This window comes from Salvelinus sp. IW2-2015, linkage group LG32 (genome assembly GCF_002910315.2).
Source record: "Salvelinus sp. IW2-2015 linkage group LG32, ASM291031v2, whole genome shotgun sequence".
Lineage (NCBI taxonomy): Eukaryota > Metazoa > Chordata > Actinopteri > Salmoniformes > Salmonidae > Salvelinus > Salvelinus sp. IW2-2015.
In genome coordinates, this window is record NC_036871.1 from 13,380,067 (window position 1) to 13,392,319 (window position 12,253).

General features: G+C 42.2%; 1 pseudogene; it reads right to left on the minus strand.

The window, feature by feature from the left end:
- The window catches only part of LOC111957171 (choline transporter-like protein 5-A), a 121,419-nt pseudogene that overhangs the window by 56,523 nt on the left and 52,643 nt on the right, over positions 1–12,253 (minus strand).

The following is a 12,253-nucleotide window of genomic DNA, read 5'->3' on the forward strand; positions in this document are numbered from 1 at the left end:
CCTCCGATTTGACACACTGAACTCTATCTGAGAAGTAGCTGGTGAACCAGGCGAGGAAGTCATTTGAGAAACCAAGGCTATTGAGTCTGCCGATAAGAATGCGGTGATTGACAGAGTCGAAAGCCTTGGCCAGGTCGATGAAGACGGCTGCACAGTACTGTCTTTTATCGATGGCGGTTATGATATCGTTTAGGACCTTGAGCGTGGCTGAGGTGCACCCATGACCAGCTCGGAAACCAGATTGCATAGTGGAGAAGGTACGGTTGGAATCGAAATGGTCGGTGATCTGTTTATTAACTTCGCTTTCGAAGACTTTAGAAAGGCAGGGCAGGATGKATATAGGTCTTTAACAGTTTGGGTCTAGAGTGTCTCCYCCTTTGAAGAGGGGGATGACCGCGGCAGCTTTCCAATCTTTGGGGATCTTAGACGATACGAAAGAGAGGTTGAACAGGCTAGTAATAGGGGTTGCAACAATTTYGGCRGATCATTTTAGAAAGAGAGGGTCCAGATTGTCTAGCCCAGCTGATTTGTAGGGATCCAGATTTTGCAGCTCTTTCAGAACATCAGCTATCTGGATTTGGGTGAAAGAGAAGCGGGGGGAAAAATGCTTATTGAAATTCTCGATTATCGTAGATTTATTGGTGGTGACAGTGTTTCCTAGCCTCAGTGCAGTGGGCAGCTGGGAGGAGTTGCTCTTAGTCTCCATGGACTTTACAGTGTCACAAAACTTTTGGGAATTAGTGCTACAGGATGCAAATTTCTGTTTGAAAAAGCTAGCCTTAGCTTTCCTAACTGACTGTGTATATTGGTTCCTGCAAAAGTTGCATATYGCGGGGGCTGTTCGATGCTAATGTAGTACACCACAGGATGTTTTTGTGCTGGTCAAGGGCAGTCAAGTCTGGAGTGAATCAAGGGCTATATCTGTTCTTAGTTCTACATTTGTGGTTCGTTTTCTTTTGTTGTTGAATTTTTACCCCCTTTTTCTCCCCAATTTCGTGGTATCCAATTGTTAGTAGGTACTATCTTGTCTCATCGCTACAACTCCCGTACGGGAGAGACGAAGGTCGAGAGCCTCCGAAACACAACCCAACCAAGCCGCACTGCTTCTTAAMACAGCGTGCATCCAACCCGGAAGCCAGCTGCACCAATGTGTCGGAGGAAACACTGTGCACCTAGCGACCTGGTCAGCGCGCACTGCGCCCGGCCCGCCACAGGAGTCACTAGTGCGCGATRAGACAAGGATATCCCTACCGTCCAAACCCTCCCTAACCCGTACGACGCTAGGCCAATTGTGCGTCGCCCCATGGACCTCCCGGTTGCGGCCGGCTGCGGCAGAGCCTGGGCTCTAACCCAGAGTCTCTGGTGGCACAGCTAGCACTGCGATGCAGTGCCTTAGACCACTACGCCACCCATTTTTTGAATGGGGCCTGCTTATTTAAGATGATGAGGAAAGCACTTTTAAAGAACAACCAGGCATCCTCTACTGACGGGATGAGGTCAATATCCTTCCAGGATACCCGGGCCAGATCGATTAGAAAGGCCTGCTCGCTGAAGTGTTTTAGGGAGCGTTTGACAGTGATGAGGGGTGGTCGTTTGACCGCGGACACAGACAATGAGGCAATGATCTCTGAGATCCTGGTTAAAGACAGCAGAGGTTTATTTAGAGGGCAAGTTGGTCAGAATGATATCTTTGAGGGTGCCCATGTTTACTGATTTAGGGTTGTACCTGGTAGGTTCCTTGATAATTTGTGTGAGATTGAGGGCATCTATCTTAGATTGTAGGACGGCCGGGGTGTTAAGCATATCCCAGTTTAGGTCACCTAACAGTACGAACTCTGAAGATAGATGGGAGGCAATAAATTCACATATGGTGTCCAGGGCACAGCTGGGGGCTGAGGGGGGTCTATAACAAGCGGCAACAGTGAGAGACTTATTTCTGGAAAGGTGGATTTTTAAAAGTAGAAGCTTGAACTGTTTGGGCACAGACCTGGATRGTATGACAGAACTCTGCAGGCTATCTCTGCAGTAGATTGCAACTCCGCCYCCTTTGGCAGTTCTATCTTGTCGGAAAATKATGTAGTTGGGGATGGACATTTCTGAATTTTTGGTGGCCTTCCTAAGCCTGCACTAGAAGAATTAACAATAATAAACATCTGCCTGTGAGCTCTATGATAAAGAACGACCACCTCAGTCTGAAGGATGATGGACAACTTATAGAGATAAATCACCAAGACAGTCACCTCTCAACGTCGCGCTGCAATTCATGTGTTGCCTTTCAGGAGTTATCGGCACACAACATTTTGTTTTATAAATCACTGCCTCTGAACCAGTCATGTGTGTGGGGGGCCCTGTGCTGTTCGCTTAATCGCTGTCATAAATTCAAATTTCACAGGAGAATTTAGGAAGGAGAGAAACAGTCAGAGTATGAGAATTGATGCGACCTGGGATTCAATAGCCTGGTCCCTGATCTGTTTGTGCCTTTTTGCTAACTTGCGGCAATCAGTGACAAGGAGTTGGAAAGGTAACACAAACAGATCTGAGACCAGGCTAGAGATTCAATAGTTGACTGGTTTAATCTGTGGCCATCTTTAAAATCCCATCATTAAACGACTCCATATCTCTCACTCAAAATAGACATTGAAGAGACTGAATTAATGTCTCTCGTTTTTAATTAAAACCACTGATCCATTCCTGCAGGACTGCTTTATGTCTCTGAATAGGAACTTGATTAATGATTCTAACAATGGCTGTGAACGGTAATGAGAAGATGGCAGTTGGCACCCTGAGTGAAATATGGGCTTGAAATTATAACTGCACATAACAAAGCAAATCTATATGTATGAGCTCAAAAAGAACAACTAGACAAAAGTGTCCCCAAATAGGCCTAGTCAAAGTTTTCAGCATCTTTGAGCTACTGTAAATGATTGGATAAACAGACTGGAGGAAAAAAACTATTCCTCTTCTGTGTGGCGAGCCAGAGAAAATATATGGTCAGCAGCAGAACTAGTAAATGGGCGGAGGTGTGTGGTGTCTCATCCTTGACAGGAACCCGAGAGTGTTCTTAGAGTCGAGGGTGGTGGGGGGGCAGAACTTGAAAAATAGAGGGTCGCTAGCTGGCTACAAACCCTTCACTTCATCATGTCCACTCATTGGTTTTATAACAACTTTGCAACAAACTGCACTTGTAAGTTTGAACACGGATATCGTAAGGACATGAGACTGTCATTAACCTGTACTTACTTATGAGATAGCAAGCGACCCAAGTTCGTATCTTGAGGTATGAGTGTGTAAGACTCTCATAGGTAGCTCTCATTATACAGGTAGGACTCTCACTGTTTTAAAGGTGGAAACTAACTATATTCTAATACAGCAAAAAGTTTAGCAATACACATACACAGCTTTAGAAAACTTTTCAACATAGTCTTAGGCATCTGGGGAGGATCTCTGTCTTGCTGGGTAGCTGAAACATATCTTCAATAAGATATCCACTGAGCCCTGAAATTGCTGCTGGGGTGAAAACACTGATACAGAGACATCCTAAAAGAATCAAATAGAACAACATTAACACTTATTGTGTAGCTATAAAACGTGTGGTAATTTAATCATGAACTCCTGTGTCATTTTTGCCACCATAAGAGCTTCACACACGCACGCACGCACGCACACACGCACACACACACACACACACACACACACACACACACACACACACACACAGAGGATCTATAATTACATCTCTGCAGCTCCCTACTCTGACTTTAAGGGAAGCCTTCCGTAAAGGATCAATGCATTTTTCACATTCTCCATTGGAATAACTGTAATAATGTGCTCTTACCCAATTAAGAAGTGAAAGATACTTTCCCTCATCTGCTAGCTAAGGTGTTATTTATCGTCAATTGAGCCTTGTGAATATAAGCTGATGAAGAAACAGTGGGAGTTGGGTTGATGACAGATCTGAGGTCTGTGCACCCACACCGCTCTTCAAATCATACAATTAGTCCTAACACATTTCCATTGACAAACACTCTAAACAAAACCACAAAGATGACTACAATCTCCACAACACCAATCCTCCAGCACTGTCCCACCATAACAATCAACCACCCAGACACTTTCATTTTCCCTCTCTTTTCCCCTGGATAGGTTTTGTCAGTGACGTCTAATAAAGGATTTGAAGTGTCCTCCTCGTTGCTTATTTAAACATCCCACTCTGCTCCACTCCTTGCCACCCCCTCTGTCTGGGCTAGTGGGGCTCTAGCCGGTTGACCTGGTCCCTGTTCCAGCTGGTTGGAGCCACACTGATTGCAGCCAGTCAGTCACCTGAGTCTCTAATAGCCATCGATTTCCTCYCCCTTTTTCTCCCTATTTTCTCTGACAGGCTTTTAGCTGTGACACTGTCAGACGGGAGAGAAAAGGCTTCTGTCAGGTGTAAYGCTAGGAGATGGGTAGGGAAGGGAGGGTCTSTATCATCTGTGAAGGTTGGCTAAGGAATCTCAAATGTTTGGGTTTGTAATGTAGTGGCAAAGACATGTATAATATGATTGGTATTAGAATAGAACGTTTTATCTCTATGGTTAATAGTCTTTCTGTCTGAGGAGATTTGTGCTTTTCCAAAGCACCAAATCCATCTATTAAATTCTATGGATTAATATTTWGTTATTTCACCAACGGATAATCTCTTATAATATCTGAAATGTAAGTTAAACACTGGGTCTACACKGACATTTCACAGGGTCTGTATGAGAATAGGCTTAACTCACATTCAATATTAGCTTGAAAGTTAATGGCTATAGCCTATAAAGGTAATTCCCATTTTCAGTCCAGCCAAAGCAGAGATCAGAGCAGACCATGGGCTCCGTCTCAAATGACATTCAATTAGTGCACTACTTTTAAAGGGTAAGGGACATAGCCCTTCATTCATTAAAATATGATATTTTATATCAAATCAAACACTACTGTCGATATGGGCATTTCCATGGTGACTGAGTCTTTAACATTGATGTGTAGTACTAAAAGTTGTGTAGTACATCACCAAAGCCCTATAATGTGAGCAGTACATCACCAGTGGGACAGGCCTTTGGCAGCACTCTCATTTCATCACCACTGCTAGCCATTAGCAGCAGTATAGTGAAAACACTCACCGTCTGGAAATGGGATCACACATAGCAACAAGCACTCAGTGCYTCTCACAAATGAAACAAGACCCACTGTTGGGCTGTGAAGGCAAAAGCAAAGAAGGCAAAAGCGGGAAAATACCTGTTGCTGATTGGTCCTCTGAATGTTGGGTCAAACTTGCGTGGTTCTCCTGAAAAACAGAGGTTTGCACATTAGTCAAAGTGATACGAAGAGTAACGATACGAAACATAATTAAACAGCTGTCAGCTTACACTTAATAACCAAACAGCAAGACCCAACAGACATGATTCTGTCCATGGTCTGTCTGTAGTGGTCCTGGTCTTTGTGCGAAAAAAAGTTGAAGAAGCCACAAAAGAAGATAAACAAAAGGTAGAAAAGGTTCAAGTCAGTGACCTGGAAAGCTTTGGGGAGAGAAGACTGAGCTGAGTTTGAAGGTATTCTGCTCATATATTCTGTATCTGTCTCCAGTATAGTTCCACTTGTCTGCCTGTGGTAGCAGTGTGAGAGAGGAGTAGTGTAGAAGGGTGGTGGTGTGTGTGTGTGTGTGTGTGTGGGGGGGGGGGGGGTGACAGAGGTTAAGAGACTGAGGCAGAGAAAGATTTTGTGATTCTGGGTGGAAAATTACTTCATTGTAGTTTGTTGAAGGTGACTTTCCTGAGTTTGTGTTTTCACATTCTCACTCAGGTGTATGAATGCCAGTCATCCCCCATCCAATTTCTCTCTTCTTGTCCGACTAATGCAGCTTGAGTGACTTTGCTGAATGTAAATCCGGCACTTGAAATATGAGTGTGAAAAAATGAGTGTGCTCACTCAACAATTATTTAATCTCAAACCAAAAACAAAAGATTCAGTTGATTGGCAGGCCACAGTAGAACTTTAAAGGGGAACTGCACCTGCTGATTTGGCCTCGTTTTTTGGCTTGCTCCTCAAGAAATGCTGGCGGCCATGAAAAGAAGCCAAACRTGAGTTGGCTTGGGGGTGTGGTTTGATGTGTGTGTTTCTTGGGCGTGTCCTTGCCACCACCCAGACACACCCATCTGTCAGAACCTTGCCCGCAGCTGTTTCCTCCCACTCAATCACAACAAACAAACCTCCTGCAGGTTGAGTTCAATAACTACAGGCAGATGTATGGTGAGATGCCCGAGGAAGCTTTGAATCGTCAGTAGCCTACAGAGTAATATGATAAGAAGGCAATTGATGAATTTATGTAGATATTCTAARCTAAGTGTTTTCATACATTTCAAATGTAGTAACRGGTCCATGTAGAATAAACAACCCTTYMCATAATACCATAGAAGCAGTGTCCTGCTAATATAACAATGTGMATGTTTCACCTTTCATTGTCATTCCCAGCCGAAACAGACACTGTGTCCATTTTGTCTGGTGGTAAYGGGGCTACCTTGGCAAACATGTCAGAGTGGTCATTCCTTCCTGTGTGGTCTCCCTCCCCATATTSACTAATACCATTCAATTCAATMATAAAAAAAGACAATACAGGTAAGGTCCCTCTCCATTCAGAGGCATCAGTATCAAGCCCGTCTGTCAGTCTGGACTCCATCACATCATCTTGCAAGTCTCCATGTACTGGCTCCATACATGTTTCTATGAACACACACAWTCACTGTTCTATTACCAATGGCAGTTAGGATAGGTGATATCTGACACACAAACAGGTACTATGTCGAAATTTGAACGGTCAGATAAAACCTACCTAAATCTGTTCTCCCCATCGACGACCGTTGGTGAGCAGGCAAGAGGTGAGGCTGGTGGTGAGGTCTTTGCCAGAGCCTCCTTGATGATCATAGCAGCGTAGATTAGCTCCAACATGTGGCTGACCGTTATATTTGTAGGAATTCTCACAGTGAGGACATGTCTGTATGATGCTGATGAGGCGTCCCTTGTTGGTCTTCTCTATGCTGCATGTTCGGCTGCAAACTGGACATGTCTCCAACAACTGCAGCAGGCAATGTTACAAGGTGGTGTGACAGGGTGATATGAGAGAGCCAAGCCTATGGGTTCGTAGCCTCAACCCCGCAACACACACACACACATTGATTAATGGACTGCTGAATGTATATTTTTGTCTCTTGCTTTGTCTGCTCTTTTCAGTATTATGTTTATCTCTGATAAGCTACCCAGGAAAGGGCTGAAAATAGCCCATATGAATACAGTTGAAGCTGGAAGTTTACATACGCCTAAGCCAAATACGTTTAAACTCAGTTTTTCACAATCCCTGACATTTAATCTAGTAAAAATTCCCTGTCTTAGGTCAGTTAGGATCACCACTTTATTTAAGAATGTGAAATGTCAGAATAATAGTAGAGAGAATGATTTGTTTCAGCTTTTATTTCTTTCATCACATTCCCAGTGGGTCAGAAGTTTACATACACTCAATTTGTATTTGGTAGCGTTGCCTTTAAATAGTTTAAGTTGGGTCAAACGTTTCGGGTAGCCTTCCACAAGCTTCCCACAATAAGTTGGGTGAATTTTGGCCCATTCCTCCTGACAGAGCTGGTGTAACGGAGTCAGTTTGTAGGCCTACTTGCTCGCACACGCTTTTTCAGTTCTGCCCACAAATTTTCTATAGGATTGAGGTCAGGGCTTTGTGATGGCCACTCCAATACCTTGACTTTGCTGTCCTTAAGCCATTTTGCCACAACTTTGGAAGTATGCTTGGGGTCATTGTCCATTTGGAAGACCCATTTGCAACCAAGCTTTAACTTCCTGACTGATGTCTTGGAGATGTTGCTTCAATATATCCACATAATTTCTCTGCCTCATGATGCCATCTATTTGTGAAGTGCACCAGTCCCTCCTGCAGCAAAGCACCCCCACAACATGATGCTGCACCCCCATGCTTCACGGCTGGGACGGTGTTCTTCAGCTTGCAAGCCTCCCCTTTTTCCTCCATACGTAACGATGGTCATTATGGCCAAACAGTTCTATTTTTGTTTCATCAGACCAGAGGATATTTCTCCAAAAAGTACGATCTTTTGTCCCATGTGCAGTTGCAAACCGTAATCCGGCTTTTTTATGGCGGTTTTGGAGCAGTGGCTTCTTCCTTGCTGAGCGGCCTTTCAGGTTATGTCGATATAGGACTCGTTTTACTGTGGATATAATACTTTTGTAACTGTTTCCCCAAGCATCTTCCCAAGGTCCTTTGCTGTTGTTCTGGGATTGATTTGCACTTTTCGCACCAAAGTATGTTAATCTCTAGGAGGCAGAACGTATCTCCTTCCTGAGCGGTATGACGGCTGAGTGGTCCCATGGTGTTTATACTTGCGTACTATTGTTTGTACAGATGAACGTGGTATCTTCAGGCATTTGGAAATTACTCACAAGGATGAACCAGACTTGTGGAGGTCTACAATGTTTTTTCTGAGGTCTTGGCTGATATTTTGATTCTCCCATGATGTCAAGCAAAGAGGCACTGAGTTTGAAGGTAGGACTTGAAATACATCCACAGGTACACTCCAATTGACTCAAATGATGTCAATTAGCCTATCAGAAGCTTCTAAAGCCATGACATCATTTTATGGAATTTTCCAAGCTGTTTAAAGGCACAGTCAACTTAGTGTATGTAAACGTCTGACCCACTGGAATTGTGATACAGTGAGTTATAAGTGAAATAATCGTGCTGTAAACAATTACTTGTGTCCTGTACAAAGTAGATGTCCTAACGACTTGCCAAAACTATAGTTTGTTAACAAGATCATTTGTGGAGTGGTTGAAAAACGAGTTTTAATGACTCCAACCTAAGTGTATGTAAACTTCCGACTTCAACTGTATATGCAGCCTTAGAAATAAGGTTCATGAAATATATTACTTGCTAACATCAGATAACATTCACATATTAGCCATTTCTGAGACTCACTTAGATTAATTCATTTGATGATACATCAGTAGCAATACAAGATATAACATCTATAGAAGAGACAGAAATGCTTATGGGGGAGTGTTGCTGTATATATTCAGAGCCATATCCTGCAATGCTTCGAGAAGATCTTATGTCAAGTCTTATTGAAGTGTGTGGTTGCAGGTTCACCTGGGTCATCTAAAGCCGTTTCTTTTGGGTGTTGCTATAGGCCACCAAGTGCTAACAGTCAGTATCTAAATAAATTGTGGAAATGCTTGATAGTGTATGTGATGTAAACAGACTTCTTGGGACCTGAATATTGACTGGTTTTCATCAAGCTGTCTGCTCAAGTGTCACGTTCTGACCTGTTTTCTGTTAGTTTTGTATGTGTTAGTTGGTCGGACGTGAGTTTGGGGTGCAGTCTATGTTTTCTGTTCTATGTTGTTTGGGTACCTAATATGGTTCTCAATTAAGAGGCAGGTGGTTTTCATCTCCTCTGATTGAGAATCATATTAAGGTAGGTAGTTTCACAGTGTTTGTTGTGGGTGTTGTCTCCTGTGTCAGTGTCTGTATGTTACGCCACACGGGACTGTTTTCGGTTTGTTGTTTGTGTTTGTTTGTTTGTTTGTTTGTTTGTTTGTTTTGTTTGTTTTGTTTGTTTTATGTAGTCAGTTTTCCTGTTATTGCGTTCTTCGTGTTTATGTAAGTTCGTCGCCAGGTCTGTCTACATCGTTTATTGTTTTGTTCATTATTCAAGTATAGTTCGTTTTTCGTCTTGTTTAAATAAATTATGTCATCACACAACGCTGCATTTTGGTTCAATCCCTGCTCTCCTCTTCGGATGAAGAGGAGGAGGAAAACCGTTACATCAAGAGGAATCTTGTTACTGTAACCAGTGCCTGTAATCTGGTCAGGTTATTAATCAACCTACCAGGTGTTTACAAACACTACAGGAAGAAGATCATCCACATGTATCGAATCACATTTTTACTAATACTGTAGAACTTCGTTCTAAAGCTGTATCCGTACCCATTGGATGCAATGATCACAATATAGTGGCTACATCCAGGAAAGCCAACGTTCTAACAGCTGGCCTAAAATAGTGTATAAGAGATCATACAAAAATTTTGCTGCGACTCTTATGTGGATGATTTAAAAAATATTTGTTGGTCTGATGTGATTATGAGGATCATCCAGATGCTGCATTTGATGAATTTTTGAAATTGCTTCTTCCAATCATTGATAAACATGCACCTGTTAAGAAACTGACTGTTAGAACTGTTAAGGCTCCATGGATTGATGACGATAAAAAAGCTATATTTTTTATAGGGGACAATGCACATTAATCAACAATCAATATTACAATAATGCAACATCCATGTAAATGTGGCAGGGTTAGCCAAAAGCTAACTTGCACCCATAGTCCCAGGGCAGCTAAGGACAATTACACAACCACAATACACATACTCACTAAAACAATACAAATACATCACATCCAATAATATATCATTCTAACGACAACAGCAACACTATCATCAACTGTCGTCTTACATATGAGGAACCWCAGATAACTCATGTGTACAGGTTTGGATAGATTTTAGCCATGTTTTCAATTCAAATGTAAAAGTATAATAATCAGTGCAGCTCTCAAGTCCATGGGMATTGCATTCCAGTATATTGTAGCTCTAACAGAGAAGACTGATCGGCTGATTTTACTGTGTTGAAAAGGGACAACAATCCYCTCTAGTTACTGCCMTTGTTATCCTGGAGGTGCTTTCCTTGAGCATGATATGCCGGCRTAGGGGTGGAGGGGCAAGACTATGCAGGATCTTAAAGACAAGGCTTGCATCTACATACTGCTTAAAGCTATCCAGACTAAATAMATTATGTTTGTAAATGATATGACAATGGTGGTACCTGTTTGGTTTGTTATCAAAAATCTTAAGTGCTTGTTTGTAGAGTGATTCAATTGGTTTCAGAATAGTAGCTCCTGATTGTGACCAGCATGTGAGGCAATATCTCAGATGTGAGAAGATCACAGCATGCATATATAACTGGTGGCCTCCAGAGGAAGGAAAGGTCTTATAAACCTAAAGTTGGATAATCCAAACTTGACTGTGTTAACCACCTTCTTCACATGTTTCTTAAATGTCAAGTTGGAGTCCAATATGACACCAAGATATCTGAAGTTAGACACWACTTTCAGATTCTCCCCATTAACAAGAACAGCTTGTTGGGAAGAATCAATGGATTTCTTAGAGAAGTACATACAAACAGTCTTGTYGATATTTAAATGCAGGCAAGAATTAGTCATCCATTTAGAAACATGTACCATAGCTCCAGTTAACAACCAATTGTCTATTTCTTGAGTATACATACAGAACTGTATCGTCTGCATACATCTGCATGTTAACTTGTGGGAAAGAATGGGAGATCATTTATATAGATGGTAAACAGAAGGGGGCCTAATATTGACCCTTGTGGGACCCCAATGKTATAGTAAAGAGAGTCCGGCTGAGTGTCCCCCAAACGAACCCTTTGACTTCTGTTTGTCAGATAGGAATACATCCAACTAATGACTTCAGTGGACACATTAAGGGAGGATAGTTTGGATAGGAGTAACTCATGATTCACAGTTTCAAAATACTTTTAAAGATCCAAAAGACAGCGCTGACTTCACCGCCAATGTCCAGTTTAGATTTATTGCACTCCAGAAAATAGCAATTGGCTGTTTCGGTAGAATGGTTAGTTCTGAATCCAAATTGCATTTGATGTATGGCGCTACCCTGAATGAGGTGATCAGTCAGATGATCAGCTACCCATCTTTCAGCTACTTTTGATAGCACTGGAAGTATGCTCATAGGTCGGTAATTTTCCACCAGTGTTGGGTCACCAGATTTTAAAACAGGTATCACTGCAGCAGCATTCCAAGCATTGGACAGATTAACTAGATGTACAATAGGTGCAATCAGAGAATATTTGTGTCTCTTCAGTAATACAGTATCTAGACCAAATACATATTTTGTTCTAGAGCGRCTGAAGAAGCTAATAATACTGTCCACTGTTGATGCTGATATTTCAGGAATTCGGAATATTGGTTTATTATTATCTATGGGAGTGAGAACTGTGGTCTGGGTTGTTAAAGGTGGTGGATATGAAATTGGAGTCTAGAATAAGAATTCCATTAACCTTTAATTCAGGATGTTTTTTGGACTTTTCAGCTCCTCTCCCTGTTAGTTTATCGAGATTTTCCCAAATCAC